The sequence below is a fragment of the Gekko japonicus genome, unplaced genomic scaffold, assembly GCF_001447785.1.
Source record: "Gekko japonicus isolate JY-2015 unplaced genomic scaffold, Gekko_japonicus_V1.1 scaffold2363, whole genome shotgun sequence".
In the NCBI taxonomy this organism is placed as follows: Eukaryota; Metazoa; Chordata; class Lepidosauria; order Squamata; family Gekkonidae; genus Gekko; species Gekko japonicus.
Genome location: NW_015163158.1, coordinates 126,745 through 154,722, shown reverse-complemented (window position 1 = coordinate 154,722; position 27,978 = coordinate 126,745). Strand labels below are relative to the sequence as shown.

Sequence of the window (27,978 nt, the reverse complement as noted above, 5' to 3'; positions counted from 1 at the left end):
GTGTCGTAGATTCACAGAGTTGGAAGGGGCCATACAGGCCATCTAGTTACCTCCAGCTCAATGCAGTAATCAGCCTAAAGCATCCCTGACAAGTGTTAGTCCAGACACTGCTTTAAGACTTACAGTGAGGGGAAACTCACCACCTCCCTCGGCAGCCAATTCCACTGCCGAACTACTCCACGGCCTCTCCTTGTAACTAAACTGCACAAGAAGAACCCCTAAACCCAGAGCTTTTTCTCTCTCTTCAAAACCCGGGGGGCGGGGGCAGTACTCATATACAAAGTAAAAAGGTAAAGGTTCCCTTGCTCGAAAGCCAGTCGAATCCGACTCTGGGGTTGCGGTGCTCATCTCCGTTTCAAAGCCGAAGAGCCAGCGCTGTCCGAAGACGTTTCCGTGGTCATGTGGCCAGCATGACTAAACACCAAGGCGCATGGAACGCTGTGACCTTCCCAAGGAAGTGGTCCCTATTTATCTACTTGCAATTTCTTGCTTTCGAACTGCTAGGTTGGCAGGAGCTGGAACTAGAGACGGGAGGTCACTCCGTCGTGCGGCAACTCAGGTCTTGAACTGCTGAACTACCGACCTTCCACAGCCTGCAGTTCAGCATCTTAACCACTTGAGCCACCGCCCTATTGCCCACATACACACACAAAAGACCAGCCTAAAACCATCTGCTACTATATAAACAGTGATGGAAGGGATGCCCTTCCTTAGATCCCCCCCCCCCCCCACACACACCCTGAAAATATTAATGCGAATATCCCCCAAGACCTCTGGGGTCAGGGCGAAAGCTCCAGGCATTTTCCAAGCACGCGGTGCGGTGGCGACCCTCTCGGATAGGGCAGGCTCCCAACAGGACCTCTCCCCACCCCCGGCAGGAATCCTAACATCACTTTCCTAGGAGTCCTGGAATACGACGGAGGGAAATCCCGAGGAGACCCGATCCGGATTGCTTGGCATGAGCTTGCTTTAGACTAAAGCCTTCAGTTTGCTAAAGTGCCTTCGTGTTCGGTCTTTCCTACTCCACCGTCCCACATTTCTGAGATGGCTGAACAGTCCGCCGGGGACACTCCAGGAGCGCAGCCCCGTGCGCAGTTACTCCAGAGCAGCCCCATTGAGCTGCAAGAGGCGCCGCGGACGGCAGCCCGGGAAAGAACGGGAAGCATTTTTGCATTCGTCCGCAGGACTGTAAGGGTTAAAGCAACGGATTGGTTTGCTAGAGAGGCCGAGCAAGGAGGGGGAGTCGGGAAAGAGGAAGTGGAGGGGAGGGTCGGCTGGATTGCGATATGCAACAGCAATAAAAAAGGCTTCTTGCAGGCGGATCCTGGGAAGGTTTACTCACACGTAGGTCATGGGAGAGGATAAGCTTTTCATTCATTCTTGTAACAGGGGGGTGCTGATATGGTGTATGTTCCTGGGTGTGAAAGAGTTTTAAAATATAATATTCTTATGTGTATTTTAATGTGTAAACCGCCTTGGTGTCACTTGTAGGGACAGAGAGGCGGGATCTGGATTTGGCAAAGAAAACTAAATATAAATGACTTCTCAAAGTTCTCAGCCATGGGGAGATGCTCCCGTTCATCCAGGCAGCCCCTCTGCCCTGACCTGGAGAGGATGTATGCTCCTTTGCCCCTTCCAAGCTGCCTGCTTGGACAGAGCTATTGCCAGATATGTCTGGCCTATGGAGGAGGTATCTGCAGTGGTTAAGCAGTCTGCAGCACTTTGTTCCAGGCACCAGTTTACACTGAGACACAGAGCCCCCAGGAAAGGCCAAGACCATAATATCTGCAACTGATTTGTAAAGAGCCAAATAGAGGTGGTTTATTTTCCTGGAGGACCAACCGGGCATCCTTTTAAAAATGTGATATGTAATACAGCACAATGACGTTAGTCCTGATATGCAAACTACAACAAGGACTCGCCTTCCGATCCACCAGGGTAATTCCTAGATGTCTCTTAATCAGGGTCAGTGATGTAGCTCGGTGCTCTTTTGGTTTCTTTCTGCCTTTTTTGATATTTTCCCTTCTCCCTCTTCATAGGCAAGTGGGTAAACAGTGTCCTTCCACGCTCAGAGGCAGCCCAAGAGAAAGGGGAAGGAGATGGAAGAGGAGGACCCAGAAGGCCCTGGAACTGGCCAGAGATCGAGGAAAGGTCCCCATCCCTTCCAAGCGGGGAGTGGTGCTGAATTTTGGGAAGAAGCTGTGCCAGAGATCTTGGCTCAGGAGAATGTGACCAAAGATATACACAGCCAATGCTTTTGGCAGTTTCGTTACCATGAAGCTGATGGACCACGAGAGGTTTGCAGCCAGCTTCATCAACTCTGCAACCACTGGCTGAAGCCGGAGAAGCACACCAAGAAGCAGATCCTGGACCTGGTGATCCTGGAGCAGTTCTTGACTATCCTGCCCCAGGAAATGCAGTGCTGGGTCAGAGGATGCAGGCCAGAGACCAGTTCCCAGGCGGTGGCCCTGGCCGAAGGTTTCCTCCTCAGCCAGGTGGAGGAGAAGAGGCAGGCAGAGCAGGTGAGCGGGTTTCCTTCACTCACTTCAAGCAGCAACCTTATCCTACGGCTTCCTTGCCAGAAATGTCTACCTCTAGAGAATTCACTTGGCTAGGAACAAAACCCAACCCTGATTGCTGGCCCTGCAGTTGAACCAGCTCTGCTGGTCGATGTGGGGATGAGGAGTCTGGGAGTGGGGCAGGATTTGTTCCCTCAGCCTGTTCCATTCGTTCTCTTACTAGTCTTCCTTACTGTTTCAGATGTGGAGACAACCAGTGAAGGTGGAAGCGAAGTTCTCTGAGGCAGAAGGAGCTCCGTCAGAAAAATGTCAGAGGGTGCAGGTCCAGGAGCCTGCCCTGTCAAGTGGTAAAGGTACCTCTTGCTCAGGTGGGATCAAGTTGTTGGGTAGAAGGTTTGGGACTGGAGAAAAAGGAAATCCTTATTTTCAGTTCACAGCACAGACTTCTGGGACTCAGTGCCGCAGGAAGTAGTGATGGCCACTCACTTCAAGGGGGGAGTAGACAGATTCATGATAGACATTGTTACATCAGTTAAAGTCTTCGTATCTCACCTTCCTTCCATTAGAAGGACTCGAGGTGGCTTTAAAAAAGGAAGGGAAGACAAATCTGGGTGCAGCTGTTACCCACGGGGAATAAATGGCATCTCCCCTGTTCTCCTGATCTGGATGGGCCAGACTAGCCCCAGTCTCAACAGATCTCGGAAGCTAAGCAGGGTCAGCCCCGGTTCGTACGTGGATGGGAGACCACCAAAGACGTCCAGGGTTGCTATGCAGAGGCAGGCAATGGCCAACCACCTCTGGACGTCTCTCGCCTTGAATAGCTGTGGGGTCACCATAAGTCGGCTGTGACTTGACTCCCCTTTACGCACATGCACACACCATGTTCTGAGGCAGCCTACCTTCTAAAACACATTGCCAGAGGCCAATAGTTTGGTTTCTGAGCCCCTGCTTAAAGGCTTTCCAGGGACACCTGGCGGGCCGCAGTCACAAAGAGGATACTGGACCAAGAATGCTGTCACGTATTTGAGTTCCAGAGTTCACGGGGCACACTTCAAGTCTTGCAAAAGTCTGAAACATGTCGCCGGAATTTATACCGCCCCCCCACACACACACGCCAATGCTCATGGGCACTCTTCCACATAATCCCACAATTTACTAAAATCCATGACAAATTTTCCTGAGTGTATACAGGTATACAGGAGCTGCGGTGGCTCAAGTGGTTAAGACGCTGAACTGCAGGCTGTGGAAGTTCAGCAGTTCGAGACCTGGGTGTGCCGCATGACGGAGTGAGCTCCTGTCTCTAGTTCCAGCTCCTGCCAACCTAGCAGTTCGAAAGCAAGAAATTGCAAGTAGATAAATAGGGACCACTTCGGTGGGAAGGTCACAGCGTTCCGTGCGCCTTGGTGTTTAGTCATGCCGGCCACATGACCACGGAAACGTCTTTGGAAAGTGCTGGCTCTTCGGCTTTGAAACGGAGATGAGCACCGCAACCCTAGAGTCGGACTCGACTGGCTTTCGAGCAAGGGAACCTTTACCTTTTATACAGGGCAAAGTTTCACAACTCTGAGAATGGGTGTGTGTGTGTGTGTGAAGGGGATGGAGGATTTGAACAAGTAAATGGACTAGGCAGCCTAGCTGACACCCTTCCTTCCTCCTTTGTCTCTCAGGCGGTGAAGAAACAGTGTGGAGCCATCAATTTTATAGAGATGTGGAAACAGCTGCTGGACCTCCACTCCAGGTAGGGGAGATGAGTGGGGGATAGCCTTGGTCCCCCTTTTTCTCAAGGGTTTTTTTGCTCCTGCAGTCGCTGCTCAGGTGCCTGAGCGGCGGAGGTTCTAAATGCCACTCCCTTTACCCGTGCCAAGCCATCCTGCACCCTCCCAGTCTTTCCCCTTCCAATGTGCAATATCTGCCTGGCTTGATCTCTGAGAAGGGAATCTGCTTTTCCTTTCAGTCTCCCTTTTCCTTTGAGGAGGTGGCCGTGTGTTTCACCGAGGCGGAGTGGGCCCTGCTGGATCCGGGACAAAGAGCTCTCCACAGGGAAGTCATGCTGGAGAACTACGGGACCGTGGCCTCTCTGGGTAAGGATCTTTCATAGGTGGCAAAGGTGCAAACTTCCCCCACTGGGATGATGCATGAATCAAAATATTGAACAGCAGTATGTCGTGTTGACTCCTGCCTGGCGACTTGCCCCTGACTGGGTGCCTCTAGGACTGGGGTGAATGTGAAGGCGATGTTCACCGTGGCTGGGTAGACTGACCCAAGCCGCCTGGCTGGCCCAGGGACGACTGAGGCCAATGTTGTGGCCAACCTGAACATCAGAAGAGCCCTGCTGAATCAGACTAGTGGTCCATCCAGTCCCGCATCCTGTCTCACACAGTGGCCAACCAGTTCCTCTGGAATGCCAACAACAGGGCACAGAGGCCGAGGCCTTCCCATGATGTTGCCCTCTGGCACTGGGATACCTCTGAATGTGGAGGTTCCCCTCAGTCACCAGGGCTAGTTGTGACTAATGGACCTATCCTCCATGAATCTATCTAATCCCCTCTTCCTGTGGCCATTGCTACAACTTCTGGCAGTGAACTCCACATTTTAAGCACGCTCTGCGTAAAGAAGTATTTCATTTTGTTTGTCCTGAATCTACTACCCATCGGCTTCATTGGATGCCTTCGAGTGCTAGTATTTTGGGAGAGGGAGAAAAAAAATATCTTTTGACAACTCTCTCCACCCCATGCCTAATTTTATAAACCTCTATCATGTCCAATGTTCCCTCTAAGCTGAGTTAGTGTGAGCTAGCTCACGTTTTTTTAGCCTCCGACTCACACATTTTTGTCTCAGCTCAGGAAGGAGGGCTCCAGAGCAAACTAACTTATGCAGTAGCCAAATTGCTCGCTCACAACTTTCATGCCAGTAGCTCACAACGTAGAGTTTTTGCTCATAAGACTCCACAGCTTAGAGGGAACATTGATCATGTCCCCCCTTAGTCACCTCTTTTCTAAACTGAAAAGCCCCGAACTCTTCCGCCTTTCCTCCTAAGGGAAGGTACTCCAACCCCTTCAACATCTTAGTTGCCCTCCTCTGTACTTTTCCCAGCTCTGCAATGTCCATTTTGAGATACAGTGACCAGAAATGTACACCGAATTCCAAATGAGGCCACACCATAGATCTACACAGGGGCATTACAATATCATCCACCTTATTTTCAGTCCCTTTCCCAATAATCCTTAACACAGAGTTTATCTTTTTCACTGCTGCAGCACACTGGATTGACATTTCATCGAGCTGTCCACGACAACCCCAAGATTGTTTCCCCTCTCAGTCTCAGCAAGTTCGGACCCCATTGGCCTATACCTGAAGCCAGGGCTCTTTTTGTAGCAGGAACTCATTTGCATATTAAGTGACACACCCCTAATGTAGCCAATCCTCCAAGAGGTTACAGTAGCCCCTGTAAGAAGAGCTCTGTAAGCTCTTGGAGGATTGGCTACATTAGGGGTGTGTGGCCTAATATGCAAAGGAGTTCGAGCTACAAAAAGAGCCCTGCCTGAAGCTGGGATTTTGCATCTTGCTGTGCTTCACCATACAGTTACTGTTGATGACCTCTTATCTGGGGAGGTCTAGTTTTACTTTAAAAGTTCTTATGGTTTATTGTTCTTTGGGTATTCTGGCTGCCACCAGGAATTTTAATAAATTCCAATTCTTCTCTTTGCTTCTGGGGTTGGTATTGTAGCACGGGGTCTAGGCCTTTCGAGGAACTATGTGGTCTGAGGAAGGATTCTTTACTTAGCTGGTAAACTTGAAGTAAATAGGATTTATTTAACGAAAGTATAAACACGAGGGTGAACAATGTAAACAGTACTGGGAAGGATTTGAACAAATGCTTGGTGTCTCTCACAAGCTTCTCCTTTACTGACAGGGAGGTTAAAGCAACTTTGTAATACTTTTCACTGTACTCTTCTTAGACTCTCAGCTTTCAATTGTAACTCTTATAACACAGAACTTAACCGTCTGCTTAACACAGAGACTTTTACTCTTATATTTCACACAGGAACTTCTCACACAGAGACCTCAGGACAAAACTCATATCAACTGCTTTTACACAGCACACTCTGCTCTGACTAACTCATCAACTGTTTAACTCAACTGTCATACCTAACAGACACACCAGATAGACATTCCAATCATCCACACAGCATCCATTCCATAACCCCTCCCCCTCTCTGTCACTCACCAATCATATCCCTTGCTTGTCCAGCACTCTAGATTCCTCACACAGCTATGCCAACCAAACTTTTTAAACACACACACACACACACAGTAAAACATGGAATCGTTACAGTTACCAAACACTGAACTTTGTTTGTCACATTGGTGCCCACTCACTCAATTTGTGGAAATCAACTTGGAGGTTTTCACGGTGATGCCTGGTTTTCACCATCCTGAATAATTTTGGGTCACTTGCAAACTTGGCCATTACACTACTCACCCCTAGTTTGAGCTCATTTGTGAACAAATTAAATAGTACCTGCCCCAGCACTGATCCTCGTGGAAACTCCACTAGTTCCTTCCCTCCATTCTGATAACTATTTATTCTTACTCTGTGTTTCCTGTTATTTTAATCCATAAGCAAACTGGTCCAATTTCCCCATGACTGGTAAGTTTACTCAGGAGTGTTTAGCGAGGTACCTTGTCAGAAGCCTGTTGAAACTCCGAGTATATAATGTCTGCTGGGCCATCATTGTCTGCATACTTCTTCACTTTCTCAAAACACTCCAAAAAACTGGTGAGGCAGGACTTCCCTTTCCAGAAGCCATGCTTATTTTTCCTCAGCAGGCTTTGTTCCTCTATGTGTTTCTACTAATTTGCCTGGGACAGACATTAGACTGACTGGCCTGTAAGTTCCTGGTTCCTCTCTGGGCCCCTTTTTAAAAATTGGTGTCATATTTGCTACTTTCCAGTCTTCTGGTACAGTGGCTAAATTTAAGATAGCTTACATATACAGGTTATTAGGTCAACTATCTCACCTTTGAGGTCCCTAAGAACTCTTGGGTGTATGCCATCAGGACCTGGAGAATTATCTGTTTTTAATTTCCCCCAATAGCTCTAGACCTTCATCTCTCATCGCCTCAGTTTGACACAGTTTTTCAGACTCCCTTCATGGAAATACTGGCTGCGGTCCCATACTCTCCACAGTGAACTTCAGCAGCAAAAAATTCACTGAGCTTCTCTGCCACCTTTCCATCTTCCTTTAGCAATCCCTTTGTTCCTTGGTCATCCAATGGCCCAACTGCTTCTCTGGCTAATTCCTTGCTCCAGATATATTTAAAGACAACTTTATTGTTTGTCTGATGCTTTTAGCAACGTGCTCCTCAGAATCTCCTTTTGCATATCTGATTATAGACTTATATTTCTTTTGCCAGAGCCTGTGGTCCCTTCTGTTCAATTCATTCGGGCAGACCTTCTACTTTTTAAAAGAAACCTCTTTACATTTTATAGCTTCTTTGACTGACATTGTTAACCATGCAGACATTCTTTTAGACTTGGCAATGCTTTCCCTAAACTGTGGAATGCATTCTATCTGGACTTCAATTAGTGTAATTTTAAATAGCTTTCAGTCATCCTCTAGGGATCTGACCCTCTTGTGTTTTCCTTTCAGCTTCCTTTTAACTATTCCCCTTATTTTTAAAAAAAGTTCTAAAATGAAACGTTACAGTTTTGGACTTTAGGGGTAACTTTCCATTGACATGAATGCTGAACTTAATAGCATTGTGGTCACTGTTCCCAATTGATGCAACAACCTCTACATCTCTCACCAGGTCTTGAGACCCACTCAGAACCAAGTCCAATATCATTAGCTTTCTGGTTAGCTCTGTGGCCAATTGTTCCAGTGCACAGTCTTTTATGATACGTAGGAATCTCATTTCTACAGCATGACTCAAGCACACGTTTACCCAGTCAATGCGAGGGTGGTTGAGGTCTCCCAGTATACTAGAAATTATCTGCTTTAGTCACCTCCCTTATTTCCTTCTCCATCTCAAGATCAGCCTCAAGGGTTTGATCAGGTGGGTGATAGCACCCCCCCACTTTTACATAACTCTTTGGGCCCGGTATTTCCACCCATTTTGCTTTTGTTGGGGAGTTAATCCCCATGATGTTTTCTAACTCATTTGGTTTCATGCCCTCTTTGAGGTACAACACAACACCTCCATCAACCTGTCCCTCTCTGTCATGCCTATAGAGCTTGTAGCCAGGAATGACTGTATTCTGTAGCTTTTCTCCATTCCACCATCCTACATCTAAAGGGTCACTCAGCACCAAGCACTCCAGCTCCCCCATCATGCCTCAGAGACGTCTAGCACTGGCATACAGACACCGACAATGTGTTTCCCTCTTCAGCAAACCTCGCCTCCCTTGGCCAGACCCTTACTCACCACACATGGCCCTCAGTTGCCATCCTGCCCTCACTCCCAAGTTCTGTTATGCTCCTATCAGTTTTACCCTGAGTGTTTTTGCAGTCATGCCTTTGGACGGACTTGCCTGAACTGGAGCCTCCCCATCTCCTGTCAGCTATCCCCACCCCCGGGATTAGTTTAAAACAGGGGTGGCCAAACTTGCTCACTGTAATGTACGTCAGATGTTTGAGAGCCGCAAGACATGAACAAATATCACACACACATTTTTATTTTAAAATATGCAAATTTGCTTTTTCTTACCATTAAATGAGACTGCCAAAAATAAAAACAAAAGGGGTAAAAACAGATATTGATCATGATATTTATTTGTCCAATGACATTTGCTTGCTAATGATGTTTATTTGTCTAAGAGAGAAAGAAAAACAGAGAAAAGTGGAAAGAAAGAATGAAAGAGGTGGAAAGAAAGAAAGAGAAAGAGTGAGAAACAAAGAAAGCAGATAGATCGGAGGGAGGGAGGAAAAGCATGCCCTCCCCTTCACTTCCCCAGCTGCCCTGCCGGGAGCCACACAATATGTGTGAAAGAGCCGCATGTGGCTCCTGAGCCACAGTTTGGCCACCCCTGGTTTAAAACCTCCTCTGCCACCTTCTTGATATTAATCACCAGCAACCTGGTTCTCTTTTGGCTAAAGTTAAGCCCGTTTCTTTTGTATAGGTTTGGCTTGTCCCAGAAAGTTCCCCAGTGCTGAACAAATCTAAGCCCTTCTCCCAGCAGCACTTCCCACAGATGGGATTCCTGTCATCCGCTCTGAGTGTGATCTGGCATGGATCCATCCCCCTTACATAGGTTCTGATTGTGGGCTTGACCAGGTTTCCATCCTTTCTTGGATTTCGTTCCTTCCCCATGTACTGATCCCTTTTCGTTCTCTTTCTCTGTGCCAAAGAACCACGGAATGTAAGAGAGAATGTGATTGGGACAGACAAAGGTCTCGCATCCGAAGAAAGGCCAGAGAGTTTCCCAACAGGATCTCCAGAGAGTATTTCCTTCCCAGATGAGCTGGCTGCGAGTGAGTATCCTTCATGATGATGTCAAAGGAAGGAGGAAGGAACAGGCAAGGAGGATTTCTGCCTCACTTCTTAGCAATTCTTGGTATGGGTGAATGGAGAGAGGGAGGCCTTTTGGGGCCTGGAATCTGGGAGACTCAAAAGTTCCTTCTGGGGCGAGAGCTCAGCTGTGGCTCTTGAGGGGCTGAGGGATCCTTAAATACTAGATATTCCAAGAAAGGTGGGCAGTTGCTTAAGAACAGCCAAGGCGGAAGAGGCCAAAGGCCCGTGAACTCTTTCCATTGCCTTCACCTGGATGCCTTCAGATCTTACCAGCACCCCCTAAAAAACTGGCACATCTTCCAAAAACCACAAAGGGGGGGAGGGCTTTGAACTGAAGGATTCACTTTTTCAGATCTTGGCTCTCCCCCAGCAAACACGTACTTTTGGGAGGCTGAAAACCAGCTCCTCGTGGGTCTTGTCATAACTGGAAGGAAACTCTCAGTGCAGCTGCAGGACTGGATATCATGATAACTTCTTGTATTTAATTGTCGAGGGCAGAGAATCAAAAGAGCTGCATGGAAAGTCAAATGTGAACTGTGAGGGAATCATTCCTTGCCACTTTTTCCGTTAAAGTACATACAGAGGAGGGTGAGGATGGGATGGATAGGCAGAATATAAAAACGGCTTTACTGGAGGGCCTGGCTGGGGCATGGTGTGACCAGCTACTCAGTTTGGTGGGAAAGAAGTTCTGATAAAGGAATTAATGACCAGTATCTGACTGGTGGCTTGGCTTCTTGCGTGGCTTCCAACTAGACCTCTTATTTTATTCCAGCAGTAAGAAGCCACTGAAATGTTTAGAGTGTAGATGTAAATTCAACAGCAGATCAGACCTCCTTGTGTGGGTTCTAACAGGATCTCTCTCTTTATTCCAGCCGGGAATGATCAGAGGAATGAGGAGGATGAGGGACTGCATCATCTATTGCCAGATGTAGTCAAGAATGAAGACTTGAGAGGAAACTTCAGGAATCAAGGCAGACGTAACAGGCAAAAAGGAAGCCACGTGATTGAGAAAAGGGGTAAAACTATTCCTTGCCAAGGGGAGGATTTCCATGAAGTAATTCATGTGGTGGAGGAAACATACAAGTGCTTGGAGTGTGGAGAGAATTTCTCGGATCAAAATCAATATAATATCCATTTACGAATGCACAGTGGAAAGAAGACCCATCAATGTCTGGAGTGTAGAAGGAGCTTCCTTTGTAGAGCAGAACTAATTGGACATCAAATAACTCATACAGGAGAGAAACCTTATAGCAGTTCAAGTTGTGGCAAGAACTTCTCAGAGAAATCAGAATTTGTTCATTTAGGAGAGAAACCATTTATCGCCTCAGAGGGTGGAATGACATTCTCTGATGGAAGAAAGGATAATACACATCTTCCAAAGCATAACATAATGAAGTCAGGTAAATGCTTTCAGTGTGGAAAGTACTTCAAATACAGATCACAGCTCCTTGTGCACCAGAGAATCCACAGTGGAGAGAAATCTTCTGACTATGCAGAGAGTGGAAAGAGGTTGAGTCAGAGTGGCACTCTTCAACAGCATCAAAGAACCCACACAAAGGAGAAACCTTTTGAATGCTCAGTGTGTGGGAAGAGATTCTGTCAGCATGGCCATCTTCAGAAGCATAAAAGAATTCATACAGGCGAGAAACCTTATAAATGCTCAGAGTGTGGAAAGAGATTCAGTCACCGTAGCAATCTTCAGCGACATCAGATAACCCACACAGGGGAGAAACCTTTTGAATGCACAGAGTGTGGAAAGAAATACAGTAGAAGTGGCCATCTTCAGCGGCACCAAAGAATCCACTCAGGAGAGAAACCTTTTGAATGTTCAGAGTGTGAAAAGAAATTCAGTCGGAATGCCCATCTTCAGCAGCATCAAAGAACCCACACAGGTGAGAAACCTTTTGAATGCTCAGAGTGTGGAAAGAGGTTCAGTCAGAGAGGCCATCTGCAACAGCATCTAAGAACCCACACAGGGGAGAAACCTTTTGAGTGTTTACAGTGTGGAAAGAGCTTCACCTGGCGAGACCAACTTCAACAGCATCAGAGAACCCACACAGGTGAGAAACCTTTTGAATGCTCAGAGTGTAGAAAGAGGTTCAGTCAGAGTGGCCATCTTCAGCAGCATCTAAGAACCCACACAGGGGAGAAACCTTTTGAATGCTTGGAATGTGGAAAGAGGTTTAGCCACCATAACAGTCTTCTGCGGCATCAAAGAATCCATACAGGGGAGAAACCTTTTGAATGTTTCCAGTGTCGAAAGAGCTTCACCTGGAGAGACCAACTTCAACAGCATCAGAGAACCCACTCAGGGGAGAAACCTTCTGAATGCTAAGTGTGTGGAAAGATATTCAGTCGGAATAGCATTCTTCAGATGCATTCTAAGAACTCACAGAAGGAGAAATCATGTAACTGCTTAGTCTGCAAAAAGAGCTTTTCTACTATTTCACACCTAAAAGATAACCACAGACTATGCAAAGCATTGAAATGATGTAAGCGAGGGGTGTCAAACATGTGGCCCGTGGTCCGGATCAGGCCCTTGGAGGGCCCCAATCTAGCCTGCAAGGCCCTGGCTGTTTCCTACTTCCATTTGCAGTTCTCCTGCTGCCGCCATGTTACAGCTTGCTTTACCAGTCTCTCAGTCGCACAGGAGAGATAGACAGACAGAGAGATTCTGGCAAAGATCTGGCTGAGGCTCCTCCCCCTCCTTCCCCCAGGGGGTGGGAGGGAACAGCCAGAGATCACTTCCTAACCAGGCTGCAGGAGACAAAGGGAAGTCTTTCTTTCCTTCCACTGGCTGAGGTTCCTCCCTGAAGGAAGGGAGAGAGGGAACGAGGGAGAGCTTGCTGGGCTGCCTCAATCGCATGGAGAAATACCAAACACCTTTAAGACCAACAAAGTTTTGTTCAATGTATGAGCTTTTGTGTGCCTTGCTGCAGTGTGTGTGTGTGTGTGTTGTTGGGCTCTTTATGTTAGGGCTGGTGCAACTGGGCTCCCTCCCCCTTTTCACTGTATTCATTCCCTCATGATCCAGTCTTTCTCAGTAAGAAAGCAATGTGAACTATTTTAGAGGAAGAATAACAGACCAAGTTCACCCAGCACATTCCCTTTGTAGGAACTTGTAGTTATTTCTCTGGGGAAGAGTATAGTTTTGTAGACAAACACATGGCTCTCAGTCTGTGTCAGGATGCCTTCTTATGTTCTTGACCAGCACCTGAAGCAACTTATGTAGAAAAGGTTGCAATGCCCAGCCATTTCATGTTTCCCCCTGTGTCCTAGGCTAGGAATACTGAGCATGAGATTTCTGTAATGAATGTCAATAAATCAAAAGTAGGTTTGCAGCTTACAGATACACATCTGAACAGCATACTCAAGATTGCTACAGCACAGACATTGTGATGCAATAATTCAGAGCAGAGGTGTCAGTTATCAGAGACTGTTAAATAGACAAAACATTGCCAGAGTGCTAGTGTTTTAAGCATGTTTTATAAATCCAATCTCTTCTTTTTCTTCTTCAGTTTAAAAATCTTTAATTGTGTTTGTCTGAGCCCTTTATAAAGTTTGTATCTCTGCTACCTGGCATTACATTTTATGACACAAATGGCCCTGCCCAACAAGGTCTCATTTAGTCAAATCTGGCCCTCATAACAAATGAGTTCAACACCCTTGATGTAAGATGTTGTAGAGAGCTGGAATCTACACAGAAACTGTACCCTCATTGGGAAGAAATGTTATTAAGTGCTTGGACAGTGGAAAGACATGTTTGAAACCTCAAATAGGTCCTTCAGGTAAGAAAGCAAGGATGGGGATGGGATCTGTGGGCCGAAGGACCAGCTGATAGCTCCTTAGCATCAAGGAGTCCACCCAGGGTAGGAACCTCTTCAACGCTCAAGAGCCTGAGGCTCAAATCCAACTTTCATGTTCCTCAGAGAATCCATATGAGTGTGAATTTGTATATGAATAGCTGGTTCTGATGAGGGTCTTCTTCAAATGCTCAAGGGTTGGCGGTTCAGAAAGGCTCAGAAAGTAGTTACAGAAAGAAGGGCCTTTTTAGTGGTTGCCCTCTGTGAAACTCGCTACTTCAGGTTATCTGTCTGGCTACCTCTGACATCTGCAATGTAAAGCATTGGCTATTACACCAAAGCCCTTCATGGCCTTGGACCCTCATGTTTGCGAGACCACCACTATGTACCACCGCAAGAGCTTCAGTCATCTGTGTGAGGTCCTCCGCATGAGGCAACCTGCAAACAGCAAAATCAGCAACTGCCCGTACACTCTGTGGTGGCCCCCACCTTAAGGAACGGCCAGCCTGAGGAGGTCAGGAAGGCTCCCACTCGCCTGGCTTTCTGCAAATTATGGAAATCAATTACAATTATTGAAGAGAGCTTTTCTCGGCATGTGATAGAGTTACCCTGTACTAAATGACTCGCAAAATTACTTGGATAAATGATCAGGGACTGGTCTATGCCACACTGGGTAGGTTACTGAAACTAGGATCCCACTATGTAATTTTTGAATCATTTAATGTGTCATGCTAAGACTTCTGCTTTTGCTTTAGTCCTGTTTTTAGACTGACGGACTTCTGCTCCAAATGTTTATCCAATCCCCTCTTGAAGTTGTCTGTGCCTTCTCTATCCCATGCATAATTTTGTAAACCTCTACCACAAGATTTTCAGAGTGTAAGCTTTCGAGAGTCAAAGCTCCTTTCATCAGACATGAGCAGGAATGCAGGAATGGAGATCTCTATGTCCTTGTATCCCAGTCAGAAGATGGGAGAGGCATGTCAAAGAATGCTACTAAAATATTATTTACTTGCAGAGGTCCAATGGACAATGTAATCAGCTTCGTTAGAGCAAGAGAGGAAATGCTTGGGGGCAGGAAATTAGCACTGGCAGTGAGCTACAAATCCTACGTCCCTATTCAACCCTGGGGTGGGCGGCGGGTGGGGGCATTGTTCCAGACTTGTGAATAAACAGCTGGTATTGCTCTGCAGGCCCTCCTTCTGCCAACTTGTCCTAATGGGCCAATTACAGACTGGGTGATAATGGGTCACATTCTTCTTTGGTGCTGGTTTTTAAAGCAATGGACAGATAACTAGCAACCAAATAAACACACTCTGAGTTAGTTATTGATTTATAATAAAGAGGCACCTTGGCTCAGTGGTAAGGTCCCGGGTTCAACTCCCAGCACCTCCAGTTAAAAGGATCAGGGAGTAGGTGATGTGAATGATTTCTGTCCTGAGACCCTGGAGAGCCACTCCCAGGCTGAGATGGCTGAACAGCAGGGGATCCTGTGGGAGTGCAGCCCCGTGTAGAGCTACTCCAGAGCAGCCCCATTGAACTGCAAGGCCCGGCAGCCTGGTTGAAGCGCCTCATGGAGAGGACAGGACACATTTTGCATTTGCCTACAGCACTGACAGGGTTAAAGCTACAGAGCTGTTTGCTAGAGAGGCCGAGCAAGCCGTGGGGGGGGAAATGCTCTATTCCGGGGCGGGGCTTGCCTCTGAATTGGGAAAGAGAACAGGAAGGGAAAGCCGTGGAGCCCGATCCCGGGAAGGTTTACTTAGAAGTAAGTCATGGGGGAGGAGCGTTGAGATATTGGAAGGGAGAAAGGCAGGGGTCGTCCTTGGCCATTGTTGCCATGGGCTTGCCAGCTCCCGGATGGCAAATTCCTGGACATTTTTTTTTTTGGGGGGGGGTGCATTCTGGGACAGGCCAAGTTTGGGGACGGGGGAGAGTAACCTGAGATGGGAGCAAGGCCCTAGAGCTCTCCCTGCAGTACGGCCATTTTCTCCAGGGGAACTGATCTCTGTCAGCTGGAGGTCGGTAGTAATTCTGGGAGATGTCCAGGCCCCACCTGGAGGTTGACAACCCTGTTAGGCACCAGATTTGTGCCGCTATGTAAGCGGAGTCGGGGTGTGTGTGTTGTTGTTGTTTTTAAGGGGGAGGCGATGATCAATGTCTTTGAATACAAGAAAGGTTAAGTGTAAGAAACTGAGTCTTTTGCTGGTTGTGATAATCTGCGAACAAACAAAACCTGGCCTTTTTTGGGTTGGATAAGTAAGAAAGGGGCATGAGAGGGACAGGAACTCCTTTATTGGATACAGACTATTGGGTCATAAGCAAATAGGTTTGATAGTCCATATGGTACAGAATAATACAATCCAAAAATACAGAAAATAGAAGAAGAGACTGGATTTCTAGCCCGCCCTTCACTCGGAGTCTCAGAGCAGCTTACAAACTCCTTTCTCTTCCCCTCCCCACAGCAGGCACCCTGTGGGTAGGTGGGGCTGAGAGGGCTCTTTCCAGGACTGTCCTTGAGACAACAGCTCTGACACAAATGGTCATGACCCTGGTATTCCTTGGGGGTTTCCCATCCAAATGCTAGCCAGGGCCAACGCTGCTTAGTGTAGGGAACTGAGTCTTTTGCTGGTTGTGATAATCTGCGAACAAACAAAACCTGGCCTTTTTTGGGTTGGATAAGTAAGAAAGGGGCATGAGAGGGACAGGAACTCCTTTATTGGATACAGACTATTGGGTCATAAGCAAATAGGTTTGATAGTCCATATGGTACAGAATAATACAATCCAAAAATACAGAAAATAGAAGAAGAGACTGGATTTCTAGCCCGCCCTTCACTCGGAGTCTCAGAGCAGCTTACAAACTCCTTTCTCTTCCCCTCCCCCCAGCAGGCACCCTGTGGGTAGGTGGGGCTGAGAGGGCTCTTTCCAGGACTGTCCTTGAGACAACAGCTCTGACACAAATGGTCATGACCCTGGTATTCCTTGGGGGTTTCCCATCCAAATGCTAGCCAGGGCCAACGCTGCTTAGCTTCCCAGATCTGACAAGACTGGGCTAACCCAAGTTAACCAGGTTAGGGCTCCATCACTCTTACATACCTGATTAAAGGAGAACAATTACATGAGTCCATAAAATCATCTTACCTAAAGCAGGTTACAAGCAAGGAGCCCTTTCTGAGAGGTTTCCAATCAGTTCAGTTTCTCATATTTATAAGTTTTTAACATTTATCTCCTAAATAAAGACTTTTTTCTTTTGTTTCGCTGTCCCACTTGATAAAGATGGACATTCTTGGCTCACTCATTATCTGATAACCTCAAACACCATACAAAGTTACCTATACTTGATTTTCTTAAAACATATAACGTTGTTGTTTCATTCTTGCTACTTTTTAGAAGGAGGAGGAGATTGGATTTATACCCCACCCTTCACCACCCAAAGGAGTCTCAGAGTGGCTTACAAACTCCTTTTGCTTCCCCTCCTCACAACAGACACCCTGTGAGGTAGGTGGGGCTGAGAGAGATCTTTCAAGAACTGCCCTTTCAAGGACAGCTGTTGTCAGAACTATGGCTTGCCCAAGGTCATCCAGCAGCTGCAAGTGGAGGAGTGGGGAATCAAACCCGGTTCTCCCATAATAGAGTCCATGCACTTAACCACTACACCAGTTTGGTACAGCAGTAACCAAGCAACCAGAAATACAAAGTACAAGGAATAGAATATAACATTACGGATAAAAGTCATTAAAAACCATTCATACAAAATTTGCCGCAGCAAGAGTTACGCTTGGGTCAGTACCAGCTGGAAGCTTTGTAACTGCTTCTCATTTTGAGACACATCCCCACTTCGGAATACATACCATGAATATTCCTGCCTCCCTTGGAGTCAACTGCAGCCTCATCCTAAGACTCAGATGTGTTCCCAGTATGGGGCCAAGGAGAGGGACATTTTAAACACATTTCTGAACAGGACGGGGTCCTCTGGCAGCTCAGCCCCATGCAGAGTTCCTCCAGAGCAGCCCCATTGAGCTGCATAGGGCATTGCTGATGGTAGCCTGGCTGCAGTTCCTCATGGAGAGCACAGGACACAGTTTGCATTTCTCTGCAGCACTGAAAGGGGGGATCAGAAATGAGGAAAGGCTCTTCGGGGGGTGGGTTGCTTCTGAATGTGGGGAAAGAGAACATGAAGGGCTTCAGATACACAGCCCCACCACAGGAAAGCTGGATCCTGGGAAAATTTACTTAGAAATAAGTCATTGGGGGAATAAACCTTTAGATCTTGAAAGGAAGGAAGTCTGGGATCCTTCTCGGCCATGGTTACCACTGGGTTGTCAACTCCTGGGTGGCAAATTGCTGGATATTTGAAGGAGGTGGATTCTAGGAACGGCCAAGGTTTTTTTTTTTTGGGGGGGGGGGATGACCTCAGATGGGAGCAAGGCCATAGAGTCCTCCCTCCAATGCATCCATTTCCAACAGGGGAAGTGATCTCTGTCAGCTGGAGGTTGGTTGTAATTCTGGGAGAGCGCCAGGACCTACCTGGAGACTGGCAACCCTGTTATGCACCAGTTAACTTATATTTTATGTACATTGTAAATGTGATGCTGTTTTTTGTAAGCCACCCTCAGCCGGCCTTGGCTGGGAGGGCGGGGTAGAAATTTAATAAATCAAATCAGTTTTGCGCCACTATGGAGGCAGAATTTCAGGGGGAGGCACAATCAATGTTTATTTATTTATTTATTTATTTACATTAGACTTGATATCCCGCTCTTGTCCCATGGCTAGGGTCTCAGAGCGGCTTACAGGGTTTCTGGTGCTAATCACCTGTGTTCCTAGCTAGGGCCACAATGTATGAAGGGGGGGTGGGACAACCTACCGGCACCCCCTCTGTGGTGGCTATTGCTGTTTCTCCGTTGGCTCGGCATGGTCGGGTCTCCTGGTCCAGCGGGTTGTTCTTTCTCCGGCGTTCAGTGGTGGCGATCTCCTTAGGCGCGCAGCTCCGCCTACTCTCCGGCCCGGCCACGTCCTTTCCGGCTCCGCTGAGCCGGAGCTCGGCATCTGCGCACGCCCCTTTCTTCTCTCTTCACGGCGGCCCTCGGTGTACTCCTTCTCCGCCGCCAGGGATCGCTCAAACGCGCACCTTGCCTTGCTCGCCGCACCACCAATGCCGTCCACGCCAGGATCGCCGCCGCCGCCATCGTTGCCGCCACTGCCGCCGTCTCCGCTATCTCCGCCATCTTCAGCCGACCACACAGGGTGCCCCCCCACCCCTCTAAGGGTGGGTACCCATTTACCTACTTGCAATTAGGTTGCTTTCGAGACCGCTTACAAGAAAAGTTAAATATTCAGAACTGGCATTATGTTGCTGGTCTTGCTAAAAAACAAAATGTAGGTGTAAGGATTCCTTGTTTTAGTGTGTGTGTGTCTTTAAAAGTTTGGTTGGAGTGCAGTGCTAGTAGAGTAGAGTGATTGAGGGAGACAAGTGTGCTGTGATTGGAGGATGACAGAGTGTGGAAGGAGTTGTTTGGAGTGAATCTGTGTGTGTCTTGAAGTCAGTCGGAGTTAGTCAGTTATTCAGTTAGTGAGTCAGTCACTGAGTGATATGACAGAGTTTTGTGTGGAAACTTAAAGAATTCAGTATATACATCTTTAAAAGTTTAAGTGTGAAGGAGCTATGAGAAGGGTCTGTGAGACTCTAAAGTTATGAAAGAGAGTCAATAATACAAAGAGCTTAGCCAGTGTGGCTCCCTAGGTGAAAGAGAGATTCCTGTCAGAGTGGAATTTTAGTGTCAAAAAGACTGTGTGTGTGACACCTTGCCAGTTTTATGTACCAGCTCCTTTCCCCCAAAACAGTTACAGATAACCAACTTATTTTTGTTCCTTAATTAATAAATCATATTTTGTTCAAGTTTAACCCAGAATTCAGTTCAGTCCTTCCTCAGGGTCACATAGACCTCTGAAAGCCCAGACCCTGGGTCACATTACCAGCAGCAGAAACAGAGAGAAGATTTGGAATTCTTAAAATTCCTGGTGGCAGCAGAAACTACCTAGTTTATAAACAAAGAGTATGAGTATAATTTTAAAGTGAAAATAGTCCCCCCAAATAAGCAGCACGCCACAGTAGGCCTTTTTTGTTGGATGAGTAAGAAATGGGGCCTGGGGGAACTCCTGCCTGCCTTGGAATCAGCCACAGCCCCATCCTGAGGAGACTCAGATGCCTTCCCAGTTTGGGGCCAGGGCTGCCAGCTGGAGTCCAAGGCCCACCCAGCAGGGGAGAGAGACATTTAAAAAACCCTGTTGCCAAGATGCAGATAGCTTCGCAACGCCAGGGAAGATCATGGACTGCCACCAGTGCCCACCAATCACAGCATGAGGTGACTCCCCTCTGATGGGCAGAGAGGGGTGGGGCATGCTGATGTGGCCACACCCCCTGATATCAGACTTCTGCCACTCACATACGCAAGGTCAGGGGGAGCAAATGGCACATGGGCATCTCCCGCACTGGGGCTTGGGTGGGAGGAACGGCATCCCTTTGCCAGGTGAGAGAGGTGCAGACCCCCGGGGAACACAACAGAGTTCAAGTCCACTGTCGCAGGAGGGATAAGTTCATGTCCCGCTAAGGGGGCTGCCAGCAAGAATACAAAGCTCACCTTTTGGTGGTTAGGAGGCCCAGAAAGGAGTCCCCAATGGTATCAAATGGGATGAAGCGTTCATGCTGATTGGCTGGCCCGAATGTCAAGCATTTTGGCTGGCTCCCGCCTCCCATCTGCCATCTCCTGCAGGGTGCCAGTGACACGCTTAGTAGCCATCCAGAGGTGTCCAAGGGCTGGGCTTAGGCTTGTTCCCAAACAGGCTGGACTCTGGAAAATGGTCCTTCTGTCAGGGTGAGCTGGAATATGGGGCCTGGAGGAAAACTGTGATTCTTGTCCGGATGAAAGACTTGCGATGCACGCCCTGCTTCTTCACATGGTAAGAAACTCCAAGGGATACTGTGTGCCTGGGCTGGTTCCCTTGGAAAGAGAAAGCTCTGGAGCCTTCTGGTGTCTTATTATTCTTTGCTTTAATGACCAATATCCTGGCAGAGCTGAGCACTGGTGGAAGCCGGAGGAATTCCCTCAGAGTAGCAGGTCCAGTACCCCACATCAGAGGCCCAGAGGGAGTGTTTCTGCGCCTCAAGATTCTTGAGCCAAATCTCATCCAAAGCCTGCCTGCCTTTCTCTCCTGAGCCCAGCTGCTCGTTCTTCCCACAGACCCATTCCTCGCCCCCCCCCCCCCAGTTGGGTGGTTGGACAGAGCTCTTGCCGAACACTTCAAGCCTATTGAAGAGATACATACAATGGTTAAGGGGTCACTAGTTCATCTTCTCCTTTTGGGGCTCCAGTATACCTTCAGAATTAGCCCCCCCGGACAGACTGACCCAATGTAATGAGAGGCGACGCTTGTAGAGACGCTTAACTTTCCCAGAGAATCAGATAGAGACAATTAACTTTCCCAGAGAACCAAGTAGACGTGTGTAAAATAGCTTGGTATGTTATAGTGCAAAATGATATTAAGACTGGTCCAGAAACCAAAAGACGCACTTTTGTTCTGATCTACCAGGGCAATTTCTCATTTGTCTCCTGAGGATATGAAGGTTTGTGGTGTTCAGTGGTGTGTCTCTATTCTGTTCTATTTTCCTTTTGACATGTTGCTGTCTGTCTCTCTGTTCCCCCCCTAGGGAGAAGCCTCTCTCCATAGCCAAGTGAACACAGGCATTTTTTCACAGTCAGAGGTGGACCCAAGAGAAGGGAAATGGAGATGGAAGAGAAGAGCCCAGAAGGACCTGGAACTGGGAAGAGAGCAATGAAAGACCCCCTTCTCCTCCAAGCTGGGTGTGGTATTGAATTCTGGGAAAGATCTGTCCCAAAGATCCTGGCTAAGCACACCGTGACATCAGATGTAAATTGCCAATGCTTCCGGCAGTTCCACTACCATGAGGCTGACGGGCCCCGACAGGTTTGCAGCCAGCTCCATGGACTTTGCAACCACTGGCTGAAGCCAGAGAGGCACACTAAGAAGGAGATGCTGGACCTGGTGGTCCTGGAGCAGTTCCTGACTATCCTGCCCCAGGACATGCAGTGCTGGGTCAGAGGATGCAGGCCGGAGACCAGTTCCCAGGCGGTGGCCCTGGCCGAAGGTTTCCTCCTTAGTCAGGCAGAGGAGAAGAGGCAGGCAGAGCAGGTGAGGGGATTCCCTCCAAGTATGTCCAATTCAAGCAAAATCTGGCCTTATCCTAAAGTTTCCCTGAGAGATATTTGTCCAACTCTTAATTATCCACATGGGAGATTTAACACCTTCCTTCTCCCCCATCTCCTGCTAGAGAATTTCTTATTCCTCCAAATAACTCACCAGGTCTGCTGATGGAAGGGTACAGAGTCTAGTAGTGGTGGGGCAAGATCTATTCCTTGGTCTGTTCCATTCCATCTCTTACCCCTCTTTCACTGCTGTTTCAGATGTGGGCACCATCTACAAAGATAGAAGCTACGTTCTCTGAGGCGGAAGGGGCTTCCTTGGAGAAAGGGGAGAGGGCACGGGCCCTAGAGCATGCCCAAGATGCCCTCTCATATGGTAAGGATTCATTGTGCCTGTATACAATTGAGGCAACCCCGTGAGTGTGACGGGTAGAGAGTTCAGGTCAGGAAAAGAATTAAATACTTCTTGACATGACACGCAGCACTCAATGTCCACTAATTGTGAGGGCGATTCCTTCCATTTATTAAAATCACATCTCACCTTCCTTCCATAAGAGGAGCTCAAGGTGGCTCAAAAGAGAAAAGGTTGAGAAACCTGGGCAGAGCTATTCAGCCTGGTGAGTAAAGGGAGCCCTCCACCTTCTGGGGCAGCAGACTGCTGAAAACCAGTTTCTAGGTGCCAGTGATAATAATGGGAAAATTTGGGTTCTGTGCCCATATTTATAGGGGCATCTGGTGGGCCACTGTGGGAAACAGGATGCTGGAGTAAAGAAGGGAGGATTTGGCCTGGCACCCCAGGAGCTTTGGGGAGGGCCTTGGTGTGAAGCTTGGCACTGATATTACCTTAGAGTCTCCAGAAGTGCTCAAGTGACTTCTGGGTTTTGGGCTGAATGTGATGGTGAATGTGTCTTGTGAAGTCATTTCCACCCTCCTCTTTTCCCTTAGCCAGCCCACATTCAAGGGCCCAGCCGGCAGGAGAACGGCATGCCTGGACTTTTGGTCCGATCCAGTAGGGATGCTGCAAACGTGGGTGCTACAGAGTTCATGGGGCACATTTCAAGTCTCACAGAAGCCTGAAATATGTTGGCAGCATTCTTCACTCCCGAGGCTCATCGGTTCCTTCTCTTCTGCCTCTCCCAGAATTTAGTAAAAAGTGTCAAAGAATGTGTTCACTCAAAGAGTGATTAACACATGGAATTCACTGCCACAGGAGGTGGTGGCAGCCACAAGCATGGATGGCTTCAAGAGGGAATTAGATAAATACAAGAAGGGGGACCTGTGACCCTCGGGGGGGGGGGGAGCTCCACGTGGAGGAGAAGGAAGCAGCTGCAGGTGAGCCTTCTCCCCCCCCCCGCACCAACGGTGAAGCCCATGCAGCTCCCAGCCGCCGGCCCACCAAACCTTCTCCCGCCCCAGTGGCAGTGGGACAGTTGCCGGGGTGCTCTCTGCGGATGTGCAGGGAACGCTCTTTTACTTTTGGGGGGATTTAAACATCCCCCATATACTTTTTTCAACTTTTTAGATTTTTCTGCACACCTGGAGACTGCTCCAAGTGTGCAGAAAAATCTCTCTGCCCCCCAAGTGCCCCCGATGTGCGGATTTAGATATCCGCGTGGAGGGGGCAACTTGGCTATTAGATATATAGATATGGAGCAGAGGTCCATCAGTGGCTATTAGCCACAAGGTATGGATAGGGGCTCTGGGGCAAGGGATGCTCTGTCTTCTTGGTGCTTGGGGGGGGGTCAACAGTGGGAGGGCTTCTAGTGTCCTGGCCCCACTGCTGGACCTCCTGATGGCACCTGGTATTTTTGGCCACTGTGTGACAGAGTGTTGGACTGGATGGGCCTTTGGCCTGATCCAACATTGGCTTCTTTTATGTTCTTATGAGTGTACACAGGGAAAAGTTTCAAATTCCTGGGAAGGGAGTGTGTGAAGCAGGGAACAAGCAAGCCAGTGGAATAGTAAGTCATGACAAAACCCCTTCCTTCCTCCTTTCTCTTACTAACAGGCAATGGAGAGATGCGGTTGAGCCGTCATCGTTTCGGAGGTGTGGAAACGGCTGCTTTATCTCCTGTCCAGGTAGGGGAGAAGAGCAGGGAATAGGCTGGGCCCTCCTCATTTCTCAGGGGGACTTTTGCTCTTGCAGTTCCTACAAGGTGTCCAGGGAAGAAAGGCTCTGAATGCCACTCCGTTTACCCATGCCAAGCCTTACATCCTGTACCCTCCCAGACTGGCCCCTTCCAGTCTGCAATCTTTTCGTGGGACGATCTCTAACGAGGGAATCTGCTTTTTCTCTCAGTCTCCCTTTTCCTTTGAGGAGGTGTCTGTCCGTTTCACCACAGACGAATGGGCCCTGCTGGATCTGGACCAGAGAAGTCTCTACAGGGAAGTCATGCTAGAGAGCTGTGGGAGCGTGGCCTTTCTGGGTAAGGATCTTTCATAGGTTCCAAAAATGTAAATTGCTGCCACTGGGATGATGCATGAATCAAAATATTGGACACAAATACATGGTTTTCAGGCCTTTCTGGCTACTTGCCCAGGGGAAACTGAGGCCCATGTTGTGGCCCTCACCTGAGCCAGAGAAGGTGGGAATGAGAGACGGAGGGATCAGATCCTCATTTCTCCGTTGCTAATGTTTACAACACACCCTTCCTCCTGGATGGGATTACAAACTTCCACTTCAACTTGATCTTGAAATGATCTTGTCCAGAACCCAAACCTGGGTCCCCCTGAGTCACTACTAGGCTTACCAAACGCCGGCAGGGGGAATCTACTTCCTGGCAGGATGCGTGCCGCGGGGGACGGCTGCGCGCGCTGCACCCGCTGTCGCCAGGATGTGACGCTCCGCGTTACTCTGGCAACGGGACTCCAAACAGCCCCGTTGCCAGAGTAACGCGGAGCGTCACATCCTGGCGACGGCGGGTGCAGCGCGCACAGCCGTCCCCCGCAGCACGCATCCTGCCAGGAAGTAGATTCCCCCCGCCGGCGTTTGGTAAGCCTAGTCACTACTCTTTGTACCTGAGCAGCGCCCAGTTCAGTGGGTTCACGAGGAGAGCGCACACAAGTAAAGCAAACCCTTTTTAAAAATCTAAAGATTTATGAAGGATGTAAAAACAAGAACTCAATAAACAGCACAGTTTCTACAGTTCAGCAACAGAAAAATAAGAAAAGCTAACTGTTCTATCTAATACATGAAATACCTGGTATCACATGGTACCTCTTGTTGCAGCATTAGTATTCCAGTTGTAGCCTAAGTTACTCTACATAAGTAAATTATTCATCACAATAAAGCAAGAAAATACCAAAGCACACTAGCATGGCATGAGCTTAAAGTTCACATGGTTTCCCTCTGGTCTATACTGGTATTATACTTTCTACCTCTCTAGGGTCAGGTGGTCTGAATGACCCAATCAAGGGTTCTCTCTGACAGATTTTTTCACAGGCTATCAGCACCCTCCCAATCCCCCCTCCCACCTGGTTACACAACTGGATACAGGTTCTCACGATTAACCTATTACCACGTTCAGGAGTCTTGCCTTGAAAAAGATAAGGAAGTTAGCTGCAGGGAAAGTTTGTCCCCCTTATGCTGGTTAGAATTGTGGGCTGTGATCCTGACCATGGTTCAGTTCATCCACAAGAATTTATAAAAGAATGTTTCTCCCTCCCCCCCCCCCCCCCGCAAAGAAGCCAGAAGTATAAGAGAGATTTTGGTGGAGAAAGACAATGGCTGCACCTCTGAAGAAAGGCTGGAGAGTTTCTCAAGAGGATCCCAAGAGCATATTTCCTTCCCAAATGAGCTGGTTGACAGTGAGTATCCTTCAGGGTCATGTCAAGGGAACAGGCAAGGAATAGCCATGGGGGATTTCTAATTCGCTTCCAAACAACATTTGGTTTGATACAATCATACAGCCTGCTGGGTAAGGAGGGAAGGAGGCCTTCAGGGGACTGGGATTTGGAGTGTCAGGAGCTCCTTCTGAGCAAGAGCTCAGCCGTGCTTCTGGAAGGGATGAGGTATCCTTAAAGACCAGATATTCTGGAAAAAGATGGAGGAGTAGTTAAGATCAGGCAAGCTGGAGGAGGCCAAAGGGCCCAGTCTTTTCCCCCTGCAGTCACATAGGTGCCTCTGGACCTTACCTGCCCTCCCAGGTATCAGTGGGATCTCTCTCTTTATTCCAGCAGACGATGATCACAGTAATGAGGAGCGTCAAGAACTTGATCATCAGTTGCCAGACAGAATTCAAAATGAAGACTTGAAAAAAAAGTCAGGAATCGAGGCAGACCTAAGAAAAAGAAAGGCAGCTGCATGATTGAGAAGCAAGATGGAAGAAATGGCACTATACATTTTCCAAAGCAGAGGATAGTGAAGGGACGTACATCTATTCAGTGTGGAAAGTACTCCAAAAATAGATCACAGTTCCTTGTTCACCAAAGAATACACAGTGTGGAGAAACCTTTTGAATGCTCAGAGTGTGGAAAGAGATCCAAGTTGAGTGGCGACCTTCAAAGGCATCGAAGAACCCACACAGGGGAGAAACCTTTTGAATGCTCAGTGTATAGGAACAGATTCAGTCACAGAGGCAATCTTCAACGGCATCAAAGAACCCACACAAGGGAGAAACCTTTTGAATGCTCGGTGTGTGGAAAAAGATTAAGTCAGAGTGGCGATCTTCAAAAGCATCAAAGAACCCACACAGGAGAAAACCCTTTTGAATGCTCAGAGTGTGGAAAGAGATCCAAGTTGAGTGGCGACCTTCAAAGGCATCGAAGAACCCACACAGGGGAGAAACCTTTTGAATGCTCAGTGTATAGGAACAGATTCAGTCACAGAGGCAATCTTCAACGGCATCAAAGAACCCACACAAGGGAGAAACCTTTTGAATGCTCGGTGTGTGGAAAGAGATTAAGTCAGAGTGGCGATCTTCAAACGCATCAAAGAACCCACACAGGAGAAAACCCTTTTGAATGCTCAGAGTGTGGAAAGAAATTCAGTCAGCACGGCCATCTTCAACGGCATCAAAGAACCCACACAAGGGAGAAACCTTTTGAATGCTCGGTGTGTGGAAAGAGATTAAGTCAGAGTGGCGATCTTCAAACGCATCAAAGAACCCACACAGGAGAAAACCCTTTTGAATGCTCAGAGTGTAGAAAGAGATTCAGTCAGCACAGCCATCTTCAACGGCATCAAAGAACCCACACGGGGGAGAAACCTTTCAAGTGTGCAGAATGTGGAAAGGGATTCAGTCGGAGTGACTGTCTTCAACAGCATCAAAGAACCCACACAGGGGAGAAACCTTTTGAATGCTCGGTGTGTGGAAAGAGATACAGTCAGAGTGGTCATCTTCAAAAGCATCAAAGTACCCACACAGGAGAAAAACCTTTTGAATGCTCAGAGTGTGGAAAGAGATTCAGTTGGCGTGGCAATCTTCAACGGCACCAAAGAACCCACACGGGATAGAAAACTTTTGAATGCTCAGAGTGTGGAAAGAAATTCAGTTGGCATCACAGTCTTTGACAGCATCTAAGAGCCCACACAAGGACAAACCTTTTAACTGCTTAGCCTGTTAAAAGAGCTTTTCTCTTATTTCACATCTAAAAATATCTGCAGACCATATAAAGCATTTATATAAACTCTTGTAGATAACTTGAATCTACACAGAAATCTTACCCTAATCAGGAAGAAATGTTAAAAATGCTCAGAGTATGGAAAGAGCTTTAGCCATGCTTGAAGCCTTCAAATACATCCCACCATTTCACATGGTGTTAAAGGAATACCACTCTTTTTTCCTCCATGGAGTTGGCAACTCTGGATTAAGTGTTTCTTTATGAAGCAGAGAAAACGAAACTGAACTAAGGAAGGGTCATAGCTCATTAAAGAGACTTTGTGTTTTCAGTGCTTTGTGGAGGTTTTTATGAGTTGGGCTTCA

The 27,978-nt window shown here is 47.8% G+C and overlaps 1 pseudogene; it reads left to right on the top strand.

Annotated features, from left to right (window-relative positions):
• The first annotated feature begins 1,044 nt into the window (after window positions 1-1,044).
• On the top strand, window positions 1,045-27,566 carry LOC107106858 (annotated as a pseudogene).
• Window positions 27,567-27,978: the final 412 nt, after the last annotated feature.